The sequence below is a fragment of the Aphis gossypii genome, chromosome X (assembly GCF_020184175.1).
Source record: "Aphis gossypii isolate Hap1 chromosome X, ASM2018417v2, whole genome shotgun sequence".
NCBI lineage: Eukaryota > Metazoa > Arthropoda > Insecta > Hemiptera > Aphididae > Aphis > Aphis gossypii.
This window is the reverse complement of record NC_065533.1, coordinates 22,086,764-22,106,734: the sequence shown is the minus strand read 5'-3', so window position 1 is coordinate 22,106,734 and position 19,971 is coordinate 22,086,764.

The following is a 19,971-nucleotide window of genomic DNA, read 5'->3' as shown; positions in this document are numbered from 1 at the left end:
TTGAGTAATTTCTTTCACAAGACTAGTTACTTGCTTATAATAGTACCTACCTAAATGTCAAAATAACGAAAAATCCATAAATTATGCTCATTATATATAAATATATAATCAACTATAAATATAGAATGTAGTATAATTATTTTATAAAAAAATAAAAATTATAATGAATGCTGTTCAATGTTCATTATATTATATAAATATATAAAAAGAATATATATAAGAAAAAGTATGTATACAAATTTTAAGACCTCGTGAACAATGTTTTTAATTTACGAGTATATAACAAATAATTATCATCGTTATTCATTGTTAACCTAAATGTATAATTTTTACGTTCAAATTTTAATTTCTCCAATAAATGTTTATAAATAATAATTAATTGCGTTTGTATATGATTTGTATTTAGATAATATATTAGTTTCAGTACGAATTATTATTATGAAGAACTTTGTATTACATTTTAAAACCTTATCTATAAAAATTTAAAATCTTAGTATTAATATTCTACTAAAGCAAATTTTCTTTATAATTTTCGTTGATTTTGAATTTTGTAAACATTTGAACTTCAAATTCATTAAAAATAAAAATGTCTTTATTTATTAGACAATATTCTTAGTTTTAGGTTTGATTATAGGAAAATTTACTCCATTATTAAAGTTAACATAGAATGTATTTTGCTTAATGCCTTAATACAAATTGCTATGTTGTATGTATAATATATGAATAAATTATAAAACGGAGACAAACACACCCGAGTGCGTCGCTTTCTTAAAAAAATACCCATTGCACATATACCAAGGGGCTTTGTATAGGCAATTTGTATAACATTTAAAAAAAAAAATGTTATTATTAATAATTATGATTGTAATATTTATTATTACTAAATAATATTTATAAATAATCAAAAGTACTTTTAAATGTAATTAACGAGTAGTCTCATAATATTACAACTAGAGGTTATTTTGTAATCGTACAATTTAATTTAATGAGTCCTTTTGACATTGAAGTATATTTGAACATTTCTATAATTTATCAACTTAAATCATCAGTGATGATTGATGAAACAAAAAATAATTTATTTAAGGCACATTTATTGATAGTGGCCCCTTCGATGTGGGTTTTATTATATAGGTATACATTTAAATATTAAGAATATTAAATACTTAAAGCAGGGCTTGAATTTGAAAAAAAAATCGTTTTACGTTATTTTGAATTAAAACGTTACACACATTTTGAGTTTATCGTTATTCAGATTTAAAACGTTGTACAACTTTTGCGTTTTTTTTTTCAGAATTTAAGTTTTAAACGCATTTACGTACCTATTTCAAAGTAATTGAGCAATAGGGCATCACTATTAGCTATTGACAATAAAATTATTCTATTAATACCTACATATCAAATTTAAAAATTTTTTTAATAATATTTAAATTAATTATTTTTTTTTATGGTATACTATGTATAAATAATGTTTTACGTTATGTTTTGTTTTATGATATATATTACATATTTTGTTAAACGTTACGTTTTGTTTTGTGTTATTTAATTATTTATGTTTATCATTTTCTGTTATAATTACGTTTACAAATTTTAATCGTTTTTTGTCAAATATAACGTTATAATAAAGTTTTCAAGCCCTAACTTAAAGTATCGAAAATCAAATGTTATTCAATGTTGTTAATCACTAGTTGTTTTTGTTCTGTATGCACTTCTGAGACGTAAATCGATAAAATTAAGAAATGTCAAATGATAATGTGTATTTTTTACTTTAAAATTGTACTGACGTCCTTTTAAAGATGATAAGTTTTTAAAACAGCTATAAAAAACTAAATGATTTTGAATAATATACTATGTTTACGGTTTCTTAATATAAGCTTCAGTTATTAACTCAGTCAGTGGCGTATTTAGGGGGGGGGGTGTTAGAACACCACCCATCGGTTGTATGTATTATGTTGTAGGTAGTTGTTGTCTTAGTATTAGTATCATTTAGGTATTTTATGTACTTTAGAAAAAAAAATTTATACAACTTACACATACTTATTATAATAATTTTCATTAATATATGATTTTTGTTAATGTATTATGGGAGTTGTGAGTGTTCCTGCCCCACCTTCCATGGCATTATTAAATGTTAAAACCCTCCTGTAAAATGAATCCTAGATACGCCACTGAACTCAGTAGTCAGTATTAAGCATGTAACTTGCCTAATATAAATTATTTTTTAATGTTAAAGCGTGATACCATACTTAGAAACAAATAATAATTAGCCAAGTACATAATAAAATATATAAAAAGTTGGAGAACCCAGTAATCAATATTTATAAAATCATTAATTATGATTAATAACATCGAGATTATTATAGACGTGTCTTATTGGCCTTGACTGCAGTGTAATATTGTGAGTATAATACTATAATATAATTAAATATCTTTAAAAATGTAATAAAAAAAAATTAATTTTTGGAGATTTTTCTTAAAAAATTATAAGCCAACATTATTTGTCCCGTTTTTCCAAATTATACAGCCACCCGCGAGGAGCGCACACACTAATACATTACAGAGCCAACCTTAGGCGGATTTCTTAAACAAGAGGTTTTCAAAATTCAAATCAAATTTTGTGCACATTTTGGTAACATATCGGAAAACTCGATTATATTATAGGTACTTTGTAGAAACATATTGTCAAAATACTAAACGCGATAATAAAATAAAATACTTAACTCTTAACTTTTTTAATACTTGATATTTAAAAAAAAAAACCGTGATGTTCTCTTCTAAATATTGTTCTCTATAAATTTCATAATAGGTATTTTTACTCTAAAATCACGTTTTGATGCCGTTTTGTTTGTTTACCGTGGACGTGAAGTTTTTACGGCTGAAAATGACTAGTGTAGTGTCTACCAAGTACCTACTTTATTTAACAAATTTTAATAGTGAATTTTATCCATTAAAGTAATAAATAATTATACATTATAATATTATCCTGATGCTCATGGGCATCACTATCGGGCAGCTCACCTAGCAGTGAAATTAACTCACCAAGTCTCAACAATAACAATATATTAAAAATTAACATATATATATATTTAATTTAACAAAACAATGTTTGGACAACAATAACATTTAGCGATAAACTGATAACTGATATAGATAAATATATAGATAATAATAATAATACATAGATATAGGTAAAAATTATTATTTTAATTAAATACCTTAGATCATATTATATCTATTATCTACTATCAATTATCATCATTGACTTTTTACTTATAAAGGGTCTATGACTATCGTGGATAGAGCCACGGTGTATTATTTTGTTGCCGATATAAACGACGAATCTCCGATTTAGGTGATCGATGTGTGCATGCTTGATGCAACTCCTCGCCAAATTATCCATAGGTTACAATGGATACTGAGGATAAATATGATAGAAGTTGCGTTGCGCTTGCGAACATCGATTACCGAAATCGGTGACTCGTCGCTGATATCGGTAACATTTTTTTGTATTGACATAATACGCCGTGGCTCCATCCATAGTAAGTTTAATGTGTTAGTATAAGTTAAAATAATACCAACACTAAAAATCTGCAAAATATAAAACAATTATACCTATTTAGAGATTTTTGAGACAGTACCGAATAGTAAGTACGATATCGTATACCTACAGTATTTGACAGTACTTATCGCACACAATAATTTTCAAAATGTTATCTCATCGCCATTCGCCAGTCAAAATTCTGAACTGTCAAAGTGAAAAATATATTTGTCAACGGGTAGTCGTCACGAGTGATCAGAGCGATGATTATGATGTCCACTAACCGTCGATCGTTGCGTTGAACATCGTAAAAATCAGTGAGTATATTATTATAATTATTGGAACTTTGAATTTTTCGTATAACTACTTCATGGGTTAGTTAATAAATTTGTGTTTATTTACCTAGATGCTATTGGAATGGATTATGTATTAGCAACCGTGATTAGATGTTGTGAAGTAGAGATACCTATGGTAAAAATATTTTTATTGTGTTGACGTATTGTTAGTTTTTGATAAATGATATTCTATCGCCTATTATTCTATTATCTATTATAAATAGTACCTTGCACTTATAATATTATCATACGCAGATGCGAATAGCACTAGGTATTTTTCTAAGTGACAAAGTCAATTTTTTCCTCATTATTACTCTGTATTTTTAAGCCTAACGTTTTTAAAACCTTCTTATTATTATAGGACATCAGACCATATAACAATATCATAGTATACATTGAGAGTCTCGATAATTACCAATACCACTAACAAAATGGACCAGCAACTACTACAGTAACAACAATAGCCGTAACAACACAGACTTGTGTGGATTACGCTTTTCATATAAGGTTTGATCAGAAAAAATAAGTGATCACAAAATTGAATTAGCAATTAAGGACTTGACTATTTTTTATTGAACAGCATTACTTAGGTATATATGATCAGCTATAAAATTAACTGAGGGAACCTTTTTTGAACACAAATTAATCATAATTCGTTTTAGATGGCAAAGAGAAACAGTTTGATAATTCCAGGATAATCCCAACAGCAGAAATAATAGAAATAACCTATCGAGCAGCACCAATAAACAAGTACACAAGCCACAACAACACTACAAGGAAACCTAATGACTAACACAGTGGAAAAAAGGATTGTGGCAATTAACAGAATATTTGTATTATTTTTTTGATTTAGAACACGTAAGATTGACTTTCCATTTTATTCATAATATGTTCCTATTAGAGTTTGCTAAAGCTTAAATACTTTATTTTATATCATAATAACATCAAAAATGCTCAATATTAATTTTGAATCGTTAATTAATCATTCAATTTTTATTTCGCACATTTAAAACTATAACCAATAGTTTCGGAATTGAATTTTACAATTATATAATATCACAATTTGCTAATGCTTAAAAACCTTATTTTATATCATACATTTTTTTCTTATTATTCTATATTTTTAGACCTAACATTTTTAATACCTACATAATCGTTGCCTCAGTTCAAAACTGCAACAACTCCAAAACACCATTATTGAGAAATAACAGTTTTATACAATATTTTAGAATAATTACATAATTTTTGTTTATTGATAGAGAATTCAAATTTTGAATGCACTTATTACTATATAAGCTAAACCTAATTAAAATAATATAAATTTAAGTTTCATTAATTTAGAAAGAGTACTTGAGCACATATATCAGTATTGAATCAAAATTCTACAACATTTTTGAAATAACTAGACATATTGCAATATTAAACTAAAATTCTAGTTAAATATTTGTAACAACTAAAATTATTGCATTATTGAACTGAAAAATTATACACATAAATTGATATATTGCATAAATTAACTAGGATAATAATAATAAAATAGGTGTGTGTTTTTAAATAATAATTATTTTTAATTATTTAAAATTAAAATAACATAATACATTGTAGAAGCAAATATATAGCATAGTCTATGAAATAAAAAAAATGAAAATGTATCTTTTTAATTATAAACAAATTTTAATTACATTGTATAATATAATATTATTATTATCATCATACACATTTCTGAATTAGTCACTTGGGTCATTCTCACTTATGTTGACTTTTTATTGATGCTGATTTTAAATTTTCATAAATTCTCTAGGACTTTTCGGAATTGCATTACAATGACAAGGAGATAAATGATCATTTTTCTTAGCATCACTAATTGTACTAAATTCTGTGGTATTTCGTTATTGTAGGATTACCTTTTTCTATTTCAAATCTGATTGAATTCTACTACACTTTATTACGATCTTCATTGATATTATAATTATTACATAGGTCTGTTGATAGTTTTTTTGAATAATATAATTCATATTGTTGTACTTCATTCACTATGTGAGCTTTGCCAATATTTTTGCACGTTAGATCATACTTACCCATTGAGACGGTTCATAAATTGGATCCCCATTTGTATTCTTTGAGCATTGCTTTCTATTCATGCATGCATTGAATTTCCTTGATTTTTAGTATGACCTATAGTAAGAAACCTTAAAGCAACTGATGGATTGTTTAGTCATAAACTCATAACGCAGTCCATTGATATTGACACTACACATTTATTTTTGTTCAATTGCCACAATTAACTCAGTAAAACACAATTTTTTCCCTTGTTTATTTATTTTTTTTAAATTGACATAGAAATAGTGAAACATGATTTTAGATAGAAAGATATGGTAAAAATAATTGTATTGTGCTGTTAGTTTTTGATAAATGATAATGTCAAATTTTTTCCTCATTATTACTCTGTATTTTTAGGCCTAACGTTTTTAAAACCTTCTTATTATTATAGGACATCAGACCATATAACGATATCATAGTATGCATTGAGAGTCTCGATAATTACCAATACCACTGACAAAATGGACCAGCAACTACTACAGTAACAACAATTAGCCGTAACAACACAGACTTTAAAGTGTAGATTACGCTTTTCATACAAGGTTTGATCAGAAAAAATAAGTGATCACAAAATTGAATTAGCAATTAAGGACTTGACTATTTTTTATTGAACAGCATTACTTAGGTATGTATGATCAGCTATAAAATTAACTGAGGGAACCTTTTTTGAACACAAATTAATCATAATTCGTTTTAGATGGCAAAGAGAAACAGCTTGGTAATTCCAGGATAATCCCAACAGCAGAAATAATAGAAATAACTTATCGAGCAGTATCAATCAACAAGTACACAAGCCATACTACAAGGAAACCTAATGACTAACACAGTGGAAAAAAGGATTGTGGCAATTAACAGAATATTATTTTCTTTTATATAGAACACGTAAGATTGGCCTTTTCATTTTATAATATGTTCCTATTAGAATTTGCTGAGGTTTAAATACTTTATTTTATATCATAATAATATAAAAGATACTCAAAATTAATTTTGAATTGTTAATTAATTATTCAATTTTCATTTGGCACATTTGAAACTATAATCAGTAGTTTCAGCATTGAATCTGACAATTGTGTAATAATACTTTATATGAATCATTTCCATTGTGAAATTTGCTAATGCTTAAAAACCTTGTTTGATATCATACATTTTTTTCTCATTATTATTCTGTATTTTTATGTCTAACGTTTTTAATACCTACATATTATTAAAGGATATCAGACCATTTTGCAATATTGTGATGTACTTGGTATATTCTTGTGAACGCGATCGGTTTGTTTCACAAGATCACTTGTCAGCAAAATGAGAACCACTGAATAATGTATCGAACTTGGGTGTCGAAAGACGTTTGTGAGTTGTGACGTCGCCGCCGAGGAGCCGATACTACCAACTATCGCAACCAGTTGCAGTAATCACCGACGCCGTCGTCACTGGCTGTACTCCCCACCACTAAACGGATAGCTTGTAACGCCGCACCGACACACCGACGCGACGACGCCTGACTATAGCGTTTCATAGCTAAACTAACGCATTTTTGTTGAGTAGCGTCGAACCGGTCGCTGGTCTGCCGTTTGTTAGTGATCTCCTGTGCCGTGCAACGTTGTTTGTTTGTCGACTCCTCTACTTTGGTATGTATTGTATTATTATTATTCTTACTACAACTAAACCGACAATAATCGTTTTTAATTCAGTACGCCATCGATTGGCATAACGTTAATAATAATAGCGATTTATGATACGCGTCAGGGCGAGTCACATTGGAGCGGTGTTTACGCGCGTTTACTGCGCGAGTACCGCGTGACAATAAGCACTGTATAATGGAGCGCGCCGTACTTGTGCGACAAAAACGCGCGTTACTTAACCTACCGCTGTATGCTACTGTTTTGCGTTTTTGTGCACTGGTTTGGCGTGCTCTATTGAATGGAGTGTGTTTTCATTTCATCTAGCGTTTTTGACGCACGCATTATATTATTTTACTGTTTTGTTCTCGTCCATTGACGTCAATATTGATCTTGCCACTTGAAAACTCGTGTTAGTATTAATTTTGTTTATTTTATCTGTTAGCCATGTTAGGTTCTGTGTTGGTCCCATTCTAGTAGTTCAATTGATGTATAATATCTAGTAGCCATGAAAGCTGTAGCGGAGGACAGTGACCACGCACAAGACAAAGATAGCTGTTTCGCATACAAAACTTGTGTGTCAAAGTATTAACAATTCAACTGTTGTTGATGAAAAAATAATAACAATTACTTGTAAGATATGGTTAATGTGATATGCAACTGCTAATAGTACAAAATTCAGGCATTGCAGTGACCGGTCTACACAGTCGTCACAGGCACAATAAAAAATATGAGCAAAACGTGACATGGTCGACTATCCCACCAACGCCACAAATGTTTGGCTGGAGTGGAAGAGAAATCGTGCTGTACGAATACCGGCTGCCGGCGTTTGTATCCCTGCTATGCGACTCGTCAGCGTGAAAAAACGGTTGCTATGACTGTCCGTCGATCAACATCAGCCAAGAACATGCTAACAACCATACCATGTTGAATACTCCAGTTCTCTGTCTAGTCACGGAAATTAAGCGATCAGCACCATCATCGGCCTCTAACCAGCATTACAGACGTCAACAATTTATTCACCCATGAAACCAGTCAATCACTACCTACCAGATCCGTGTCAAGGTATGTCATTATTATAATTAATTCAATTCTAGAAAAAAAAATATTATTTAAGTACTTTTTTCCTTTATACTGCTTTTAAGCACATACATGCTTAATTCCCAAAATAATATTGTATTGGTTGCTACACATGAGAACCATGTAAATCACTTTTATCAAATTGTTACTTGAATAAATATTTGACAATTATATATTGTTGGCTAATAGGTCAATTAATGTAGCCCTAAATAATTAAATAAAATTGTTCTGGAAACATTAAAATATAGTTTTTTTTTTATGATTTTGTTAACTAAAAAGCTTAATTTTTGTTTTTTAGATATTAAATATACAATAAATAATAAAGCAATGTTATACTTACCAAAACTAAATACACAATATGATATAGGTACAGTGTATTCTCAATTATCTGATTCTATAGTTTTCTGTTTAAATTTTTTGCATCTAAATAATTTTTCATTTTTCATTATACCTACGAGTATCTTTAATTTTTTAATTTAAAATTTAAAATATTTTTGTAATATTATATGAATATTTAAATAAAAATAAAACATGCTCTACCTAATTTAATTTTCTTTAAATACTATTTTAAATAACATGATTTAATTCTTTAATAATACATAGGTATATGTAATTATAATATTTTTCTTGGAATTTTAATTTTTCTGATTATCCGTAGAATTTATTTATCCGTTGTTGCCAAGTGCCAACGACCCTATTCTGCGGTTAATCAACAGTACACTGTATATCGTTATATTACTCCAAAGTAAAGTACCTAGTTGATTACCTTGGCCTATTTTGGTATGAATCATTGTAGCTTGATAAATCTAAACAGTGATTTATGCTGTAATTGACTTAAATTAATGAAATAGTTCTAATTACTGTAACCCTAAAAAATATCTAAGTATTATTATAAAACAATATAATTGGAATTTAAGACAACAAGAGAAAATACTTAATTATACTCGCTTATTGTTTATAAATATGAGAATAATATAAATTGTAATAAATATTAAAAACATTACTTATATTATGTAAAACTAATAGGAATTAAACTACAAATAAAAAATTGCATCTAAAGTCAGGTTATCATCCCTATGACCTCAGGAAATATTTTTGAGATATTCAAATACTTCTTCTAAAAAACCTGGTTCTGCAACAACAGAAGATGGACGAGGCAGGTTTAAATTAACATTCAATATTTACTGTCAATTATTTTATAAATAAACATAATATATATTTTATTAACGACAAAAGTTTTAAATTCTAGGTTAGTAATAATGTAGCACCAAAGCAAATTTTTTCATTTCTTTAGTGTATTATCATTGTTACACTAGTTTTTGAATAAATCTAACACCATTCCTGTTATGAAATTAAGAAAGTGCATAATATAGCAAAGTACTATAATAGTAATTACTGTAAGGCAGTACTAGAAATAAGTCAAGTTCAGAGCATAGAGTCTTAACTTTATCTTTAAAATTATAAGCAATAATACTTTGTGTTGTGGTTCATCTTTAAGAAGTTCTGTTTTTTTTTTTTAAATTACTTAATAAGACTTCTAAATTTTCAATTTTTTTATTTTTCTTAGTTTTTGCTAAAGTATTTTAATTTTATTTCTAAGAATTTCTTCGTTTGGATAATAGGTTTAAGTTTGAATTTATACAATCTTCAAATTATTAATTGGGGACATGTTGGCAAATTTATTAATATTTTCTTCCATTTGATCTACAGTTAGATCTGTATTATACAAATAAAACAAATTGTTAGCAAATAAATTTAACATGATTTATGACTAAAGTGCAGATTTGTATGCATTTGCATATTTATTCTGTTTGATTGTATGATATGCTAAGTGTGTATACTTTTTTTCATGATATAACAATTTAAAAATGAAACTTTTTTAGTGCATATTTTGACACTTTTCTGTTTTAAGGGTTTATTATAAAATTTTAACTGTATATTTTGATGTTTTTTTTTAGATTTTTGAAATATATAGGTACTATTGTCTATTATAAGAAAAAAATATTATATCTTATAGTTTTGATTAATATCAAAATAAATTAATTGTAGGAATAAACAGTTTTTCCAAGTATTTCCTTAGGGCTTAGATCATTAACTAGGGAAATAATATACATAATCTAAAATAAGAAAATATCGGTTAAGACTATGATAGAATATTGGTATTATTTCACTATCAACTAGATCACTAGAAGTTACATAAACTGGTAAATTAATCCAAAAATTTGTCTTGTTTTATGGCATCAATGGTAATAATTTTGAGATGATATCGTTTTTTTGTTTAAACATAGATCTCTTGGTCGATAAATTATTTTGGTTCATAAGTATTAATATTCTTAAGAAATTTCTTTTTGAGGTTCATTTATATCAAAATTGGTTAAATATAGCGTTTTTATTGAATTTTTTTAAATTTGACACCATAATTACGGTTTATAATTAAATGTTTTTGAAAAAATGTTTTTTGATCTTTGATATTTAAGGTTTTCCTCCTCTTTTTAATTGTTTTTTTTTTTTGAAATTTAAATTATCATAATCATTAACATTTCTTACTTTTCTAATTTTTTTTTTCAATGTTCCCATGGAATAGCATCAGAACTCATATAAGTATGGCATTTGATCAAGTACTTAATTGTAATATTTTCAGCAGTATTATGGACGGTGTTTAAAGTATAAAGCAGTAAACAAATTTTTATTTTTATTTTGTCCAATACTGTCCAAAATATGAAATCTTTCACATCTCTTCTTTTATTAGGGGTATTATAGCGTCTGTTATATTTTCATCTTTTCTGTTTGTTATAGCTTCATTTCAAAACACATAATAGTGTTTACCTTTTGGTTTTAAAAAGGCAAATTTCTCATTAAAACTACTAATTGACAAGTAAAAAAACAAGTTTTTGATTCTGGGAGAATCACGATTTAAGATAAGATGGCTACTCAACGAGCTCTAACAAGATGTTGCCCATAAATTATTTTAACCACAAAATTGAAGTATAACGATCCAAGTGGTGAATTTAAGCAATCATATCTCTGTGATAATACCGGGGAATAATCATAGATATTATTATTATTAGATAATAATAAATAATATTCTTATAAAATAACTTAAACCTTTACCTTTATAATAATAATTTGCAAGTGTTTTGATTAATTTGTTTTTTAATTTATATTTCATATAAAAAGTTGAATGTGTACAAGATTAAAGCACACAATACTTATAAATTTGATAATACTAAGTAGATACCTACGTGACTTATAGCATTTAGTTCAAATAAAAATTAACTTGTTTTACCTACTATTAATTAGATAGCTACTTAGACAATTTCTTTTTAGTCTTATTTTGTTTTTTAGACATTTGATTTCTTATATATGTGAATTGTCTCATTCGCATTATTATAAATGTACTTTATGTATCGCTAAGTATATCAGTTTTATGACTAGTACATGGAAAACTCAATATAGTATAGGTGGTTAAAAATTCTTCAAATGTGTTTTCAAAAACATGAGTACTAATAGAATCTGCATGTTTTTAGAACATTCTTCTGAATTTCTTAGCATCAAGAACAGGCTTTGATTAGGATGGGTTAAATAACTTCTTTAAATTTACTAAATCAGCCTCTACTGAAGTACTACTACCAAAATTATTTAAACCATTTATACAAATATTGCATTTAGTTTGATTAATTAAACGCTTCAATGTATATTTGAATATAAGAATTTTAATAAATATATTAACAAAATATTCTTATGTATTCTGATACAAATTTAAATTGACCCTGAGAAAGAATAAACAGTACAATCAAAAATTGTTGAGTCATTGAAAAATTATTTGGTTCTAAAATGTCTTTCAACTTGCTGCCTCCTTCATTAACAACAGTTTCTACTTTGTTTTTCAATTTTATAAACTTTTGTTCTCGGACTGATGAATTTAATGGATCATTTATTATGTTTTTTAAATCTGTTACTATTTTGTGATTAATTATTTCTAATTAACAAAAATTGAATTAAAGGATTTAGAGTTAGTAAATAAAGTACAGTGTTGCCAGATTTCGGTGGTTTTATAGGGGTGTACAGAAAGCATTCTATATAACTGCAGGAACGTTGGACAGGTAGGATGATCATTTAGACCACAAACTTTCTTACAAAGCCAAAAAATGTCTGAATATACCATACAATATATAATAATTATTTATATTTGATAAATAATGTTTATAAATAAAACTATTTTACTTCCAAATTATACTGATTCAATTTGCCAGTCAAAACATAATCAAAACCACAGTTTTTTAATAAATAGTTTGTTAAATCAATTGTAGATTTTAAAGTTATCTTAAATCCATCAGCTGTAGCTCTAGTTAAAAATTCATTTTCATCAATTAATTTGTTTTCTAGATTCCCATTCGGTTTACTATGATGATAAACCTTGTTTTAAAATCTACAAATTAAAAGTAAATTAAAATGTTTTGCATGTATAATAAAAGATGATTGTAGATTCAAAAGAATAAGTGAATATGAAACGGGACAGCATTTTCTCTTAATCTACGTCGTTTTTAATAGACCTAAAATAAATTTAATAAACTATAATATTTTGATTATAACTAGTTAGGTAACTGTTACTACATAAAAAATTGTTCTTATAAAGTTATTATTTAACCAGATAGGTAATTAATGTTTATTAATGCATACTCGGGTGTATACTTTATTTGACTTACGTGTATTTGGAAAAGCCTTGTCCAGACTCTCGCGTATCAATAAAGTCACTTTATTAAAATGTGATCCACAAACTCTAAATTGTTTTTTTTAATTTTATACCTAGAATACATTTCCATTCTTTTAATTTAATCTCATTTTTAGGCACAATAAAAGAAGATTAGTGTTATTTAACACAATCGGTGCACAACACTTAATTTTAGTTAATTAGGTAAAAAGGTGTGTAAATACTGTAGGATAGCTATAAATGTATAATTATTTAAAAATATAATCATTAATATAAAAAAAAAGAATCCAAAAATATATTTAATTATGATAAAATGGTGGAAAATAATTCTCGTGTTCACCGTTGTGCACACAGTTTTTATCAATAGAAATTCTAAGGAATATTTCAGAAGCTTAATATATTATATTTTATTAATATTATGGCTTGTTGAGTAACTATCTTAACTTTAATTGTGGGTAGGATTAAATACTTTAAAACCTAACCAGCACCATCAGAACTGGGATTTATATTTCTAAAATCCAGTAGCAATATAGTAATAAATTTGATATCGTCGACCCCATGGTATAGCTGAGAGTGGTGATAATATTTGTACCTTTTACTATCTGCCATAGTTTATTATCAATTGTCATATAATTAAAATTAATTGGACTAATATTACTACTCATTAATAATTATCTACTGACGAGTCATTACACATTGATACTCAATAAACACTTTCCATAACTACCCAACTTAAGCTGTATCTCATCAACGGATAAATGAAAAATGAAAATTTGAATGTGATAATTCATAACAAAAATAGCCTTATTAATTTATGAAATTTTAAGTATAGGTTGTCATTTGAAAAGTTGATAGTGGCTTACCTAATAAATATAAGGGTGAAAATATGGAAGAGTTCTAAAATTCTAGAGAAGTATGTATCTTAAATGTTGAAAAAAAAAAAAATTTGAAAAAAGTCAATACTTCTTGAAATAATGAGTGTTGTTTGACAAAAGAATCACCCTGTATAATGGTTGTAGTATAGAAGTCTGTGTTGTAAATCCATAAATAATATTCAAATCCAAAGAAAGAAAAATGCATTAATTCAATGTTTTAAAATAAAACTAATGATATAAATATGGTAGTAACTGTGCTTTAGTTTTGGTCAGCCAAACAGTGAATAACACTAATATTTGATATTGTATAGTAGTTGATAAAATTGTGACCACTAGTACATTCTAATATCAGACTCCCATACTATTATTTATAGCCAATTGCTCGATTTATTGCTTCTAATTGTTATCACTGTTGGCTATCAATTTATGTTTAATCAATGATAATAGTAATTCATAGATAGGCTTGCAATTCGTCCCAGTTTGACTGGAACATTTCCAGTGTTAACAGCATGTCCTGGTGTCCCAGCCTAGTCATTAATTTTATCCCAGTTAATGGAAGCTGAGAAAAATAATTTTTATATTGTATTATTTAAATAATAAAACAATAATATTATAATATTGTACATAGTATCATTATATCATAACCGTATTCATGAAAATACTGTACGAGGTCTAATGGTGTGTAAAATTAATTTTGGTTTAACTTATTCGTAATGAATTTGATGAAAAAATTAAGAATAATATAGCTGCATTGAAAACAATTCATTCAGTGAAAAAGTATCACTATTAACTTTTTACTAATAATTAATAAGTGTAAATGTAATTTATGTAAATAAGTTGATGTAAAAAAATTTTATTGGTTAATACATTTTTCAATAAAATAACAGATATAACAAAAAGTAAATCACAACACAACTATTTACTGAATTGATATAATTAATAAATAATAGAATTTACAAAATATTGAATTCAGATTCATAAAAAACGAAATGCTTAGAACTTGTAAGTTGTAAGGATTGTAAATACTATAAACAAACTGTGAATAATTATTAATAAAAATAAAACAATAAAACTTTTTATATTTAATTAAACTTATTGATTGATAAATAATATTTGTTTTATTAATTTATGATGTTTGCTAACTCTATTTAGTATATCTCAAGAGTACATTTTAACAAATGATTTTAGTCTGACACTCAAATATCTTTTTGTTAAGAAAAAAAAATCTAACAAATATATGGGGTCTTTTCAAAAATTCAAAATTTTCATAATTTCTAAATCTTAATTTAGTAATTTCAATTATGAAAACTAAATTACTAAATTTTTAAGTTTTAAATTTGTTAATATTGGAGAGCAACGCTTCTCAAACTATGAGTCACAGCTTAATTTTTAGTGGTTTTTAAGAACTTAATTAATTTTCTAGATTCTAATAAGATATAATATGATATTTTATTCTATATGAACATTAACTATATGAATTATAAGTTGCTGTTATCAACTATGGTAAGAAAAAAGCATACACTTCTTATACGCTTAAATATTAAAAATACATTTGTAAAATTATATTCATTTCAAACTTACAAACTTTATAGTAGGTATAAAGTAATAAATAGTAAAAAGCTTTTATTTTATTAATTAAAAAACTTTGATTTTTCTAGAATTCTTTCTGTAAGAGTAAAATCATGTGGGTTGTGATAGTTTTCAGGGGAAAATTTGGGTCGTTATATATTGGTACATACCTACATAAATAGTTAAAATTTTTGATTTTTTAAACTCTATAACAACAACATGTATAACAAAAGAAATCTCTTGGCCTCTTCAGATTCGTTAAAAAGAGTTTTCATTGTAAATACAATAAAATATAATGTTTTTATAATTCATTTTAATTAAATTTATTTAAAATATAAAAGAAAATATATTAAAATAATAACATACTTAACTCATTAATATAGAATAATATAATTTTTTTTTTTTTAATTAGAGAAGTTCTAACTTGATATTAGAAAAATATATTAAAAAAAAAAGAAAGTAAAATATAATAATATTGCATTGAAATCATCTTTGAAGTCAAAACTTAAAAATATAAAATAAAATAATTATATATTGCAACATAATATTATTATAAATTTAGTAAACAAATAAATTAAATGTTAATGATAACCATTAAAATCTAACAACATATTATTGTATAGGTGTATACTGTACAGGTAAGTGTATTACAAAAAGAAAGAGTGTCTTGAGGTAAGAATTTTCAATTTTTGTGAGGAAGTCCAGAGTGTTAATGGTGTAGCGGTTTGTTATATAAAAGATCAAACTGAAATAGTTAATGTTCAGTGTTATATTGAATTTTACTGCTTTTGTTTCTAAGAAATTGTTTTGGATAGCACAGTACCTATAGTTCATCAAACAATAGCTTATGAATTATGATACATACTAGATGTAAATGGATCATATTGTTTGGTACGTATATCATTAACCCTAAGCTCTCTTTTACCAATTCCAGGTGTAATTTAAGTGTTGGTTTTTAAGTTTTTAAAGTCATTAAAATAACTGAGTTAATAAAAATGTTTCAAATGGGTATGGTTTAACATGAGCCCCAGTGGTAATTCTAATATAATCTAAAGATAAATATCTTTATTTTTAAGTTTTCTTTCAATGAGTGAGTGTGTGGAACTGTATTCAATTTAAGTAAGACCCTTAATTAAAAAATGTTGTTCATTTATCACATTTGTATTAATTGAATACTGAAGAAGCACATTTGACATCATATCATTTCTATTTTGATAGCCTCAACAGTCAGAATAGTTAAATTATTATGTGAAGGTTTTCAATGCACTTTCTAATAAAGTTTATCACTATTGTGAAAAATACCAAAGCTTCTAATATTCAGGTTCCCCATTCCCCTTTGTGCCACCAATAGTTACTACACTCCCTTTTGGTCATGTTAATAAATCATCAAATTATGGAATTTTAAATTAGTACTGTAGTATAAAGAACTTAATTTAAACGAACGGCATAATTTTTAATAGCCTGCATGTCTATAGTAAAACAATAGTATTTTTTTTCTTGTGCATTTAATTTTTCTTGTCTGGTTCTAATTTTAGAAGTCATAGTATGTGTAGCATATTCTTCTTCAGATATTTGTAAATTGTTATAAGATGAACATAAGTCACATTGACAATGAAGTGACCATGGCCCCCACTAGTTATGTTTCTGTTATGCGCATGGAAAATGTTGTATTTTTTGTAACCTGCGCTTAGCCACATCATACAAAAAAACAAAAAATAAAATAAAATAAAATAAAATAATTGTAATAATAACAATATAATAAAATTACAATAGCAGCACCTATTGAATTTCAAGAAATCCTTATTTGTAATTGATAAACATAATTTTTAATATTTTATAGTTTTAAATATTTTTATTTTTTATTTTTAGTCTTATTTTTTTTTTTTTTCATTATAGGTATATTCATCTTCATCTGAATTATAATAGAAGCATTGAAAATGGCTGCCATCATTTGTTTTTTGTATTCTGGATAAGGAAATTTCAAGTTGGTAAGTGTTATAAAAAAATTATAGGTGTTTTCAAAAACATCTGATGTAAATTATAGCATGCTTATTAAAACAATTGTATAACATTTGTAGGATTTTAAATAAAGGAAATCTTAACTTTTTAGATTTACTAGTTTTGATTCACTTTAAGATGCTTGAAAAAAAAAAAATGTTAATCCGCGTATTCATCCACAGTTTGATTTTTTACTTTTATGTCGAGCAAAATTTTATCTAAAGAAAAATAATAAGTATTTAAATGTTCTGTAAAATGTAAATCATATGAAATAATAAATTTTACCCTCCTAAGTATATACAACACATTCAATTGAAATATTGAATTTTTTGCCTAATTATGTTTTATTAAATACGTTTTCATAATTCCTCTTAAGTACTAACTAAAGTATTAATTTTTTGTTTTTGATTTTTTTATTGGTAATAATTTATCTAACATTTCCTTTAAATCTGATGTTTCTACTTTCCGGTATATTTTTGATTAAAAAATAAAAAAAATTGTTTACAGTACATTAAATAGGTATTTAATTTAAATTCGTAATTAATAACTCATACGTATCTTAATAACCCTTTTAGTGCCAAGCACTTTTAAATTATTGTACACCGACAGGCCAACCTTTATTTTTATTTTTGAAAATTTGATTCATTGTTTGTTTCATATGCAGAACTGGATCTTCTGCTGTTAATTTAGCATGATTAATAAAACGTTAGAACCATTCTGTAGACATTTCTAATTGCATCCTTCCAGATAGATATCTTTATTACTACGAAAACTACAATGTACTGTATTCTAATGCTTAATTACTCTTGACTTATTACATAGATTTTCTGTATAACAAATGAGGTTCTGACTGAGTGCGTTTAACTCTACGACTGACTGGGCGGCCGTGACCAAGGGGGCTCTCTCTGCAACGGCCAGGGTAGGAATTGCTGGATAAGCAGATTCCAGCTCGAATGTCCTTTCCCGTAGTCACGTACGCCAGTATACATATCATATTACTCTAATATAACTACGTACTATGCTTAAATTTAATATAACACACAAACATTACTTACATTAAAATACAAATGGATAAATTATTAATAAAATTACATATTATATACAGAGAGATTTAGTCTAAAAAACTAAAATACATGTAAAAACCAATTATTAATAATTAAATACAATTTATTATACTATATTCACTCTTCGTCGTTATCACTAGAGTTCCAATCGCTGTCGTATGGTATAATCACTATAATAGTTTTTTACAAATTGTCTTTTAAAATTTCTTTTTTTCGTAGTCCTTGTCTTGTATTGATTCGGAATTTTTCACACATTTTTCTCAATCATACAGGGTAATGGAATCTAATGCTTGGTGTGTTAGCTGTTCTATATCGACCATTTTAAAAGTATTATTTTTGCAGTTACCTTGTTTTTACTTGGGCCTATATCAATTCTATAGGATTGTATTATGAGTGATACAGTTGTAATCGAATTACCTCGTAACCCATTTGCAATGCCTTCATATTTTTTTTTAGGTTGGATTTTATAATTTGACCCTTAGTTTCAGTTTCGCAATCGTCTCTAATGGTGAAAATGAATTTTTTTTTTATGATAAACCAATCTTGAAATCCTGCTTAAGTTAATTACCGTAAACCGGGGTAACTTTGTGCCATTTTAGCGCTTTTTTCAACTTATAGGCAAAATTTAACTAGGTTGTGAGGAAAAAAATTAAAATCTAACAATTTTCACCTAAAGGTGTGAGTGCAGACATCCCATCTGCTAAATAAAATTTTTAATTTTACTATAAAAAATATTTTCCAAAAATTGGGCCAAATTTGGCCCAAAAATTCGAATTATACATTTATGTATTACATTATTAAATATTATATTTATATTATAAAAAAAAATCTGTAAAACAGTTATAAGAAATATAAATTAATGTTTTCAAACAAATTCGTCAAGATCTGGAACCCGGAAAAAATTACGTTTGCATAACTTAGGTGGTTCGATTTTGCCGATTACATCGCTCCACTCATATTCGATGCAATGTTTTTTTGTCGGTCACCGCCAGCTTTTTGACTTCTTTTCCATGCAATCTACTTCTGCGCCTTTCTCCCTTATCGCAGTTATACGACCCGGAAAATTTTTGTTCTCAAACATTACTATA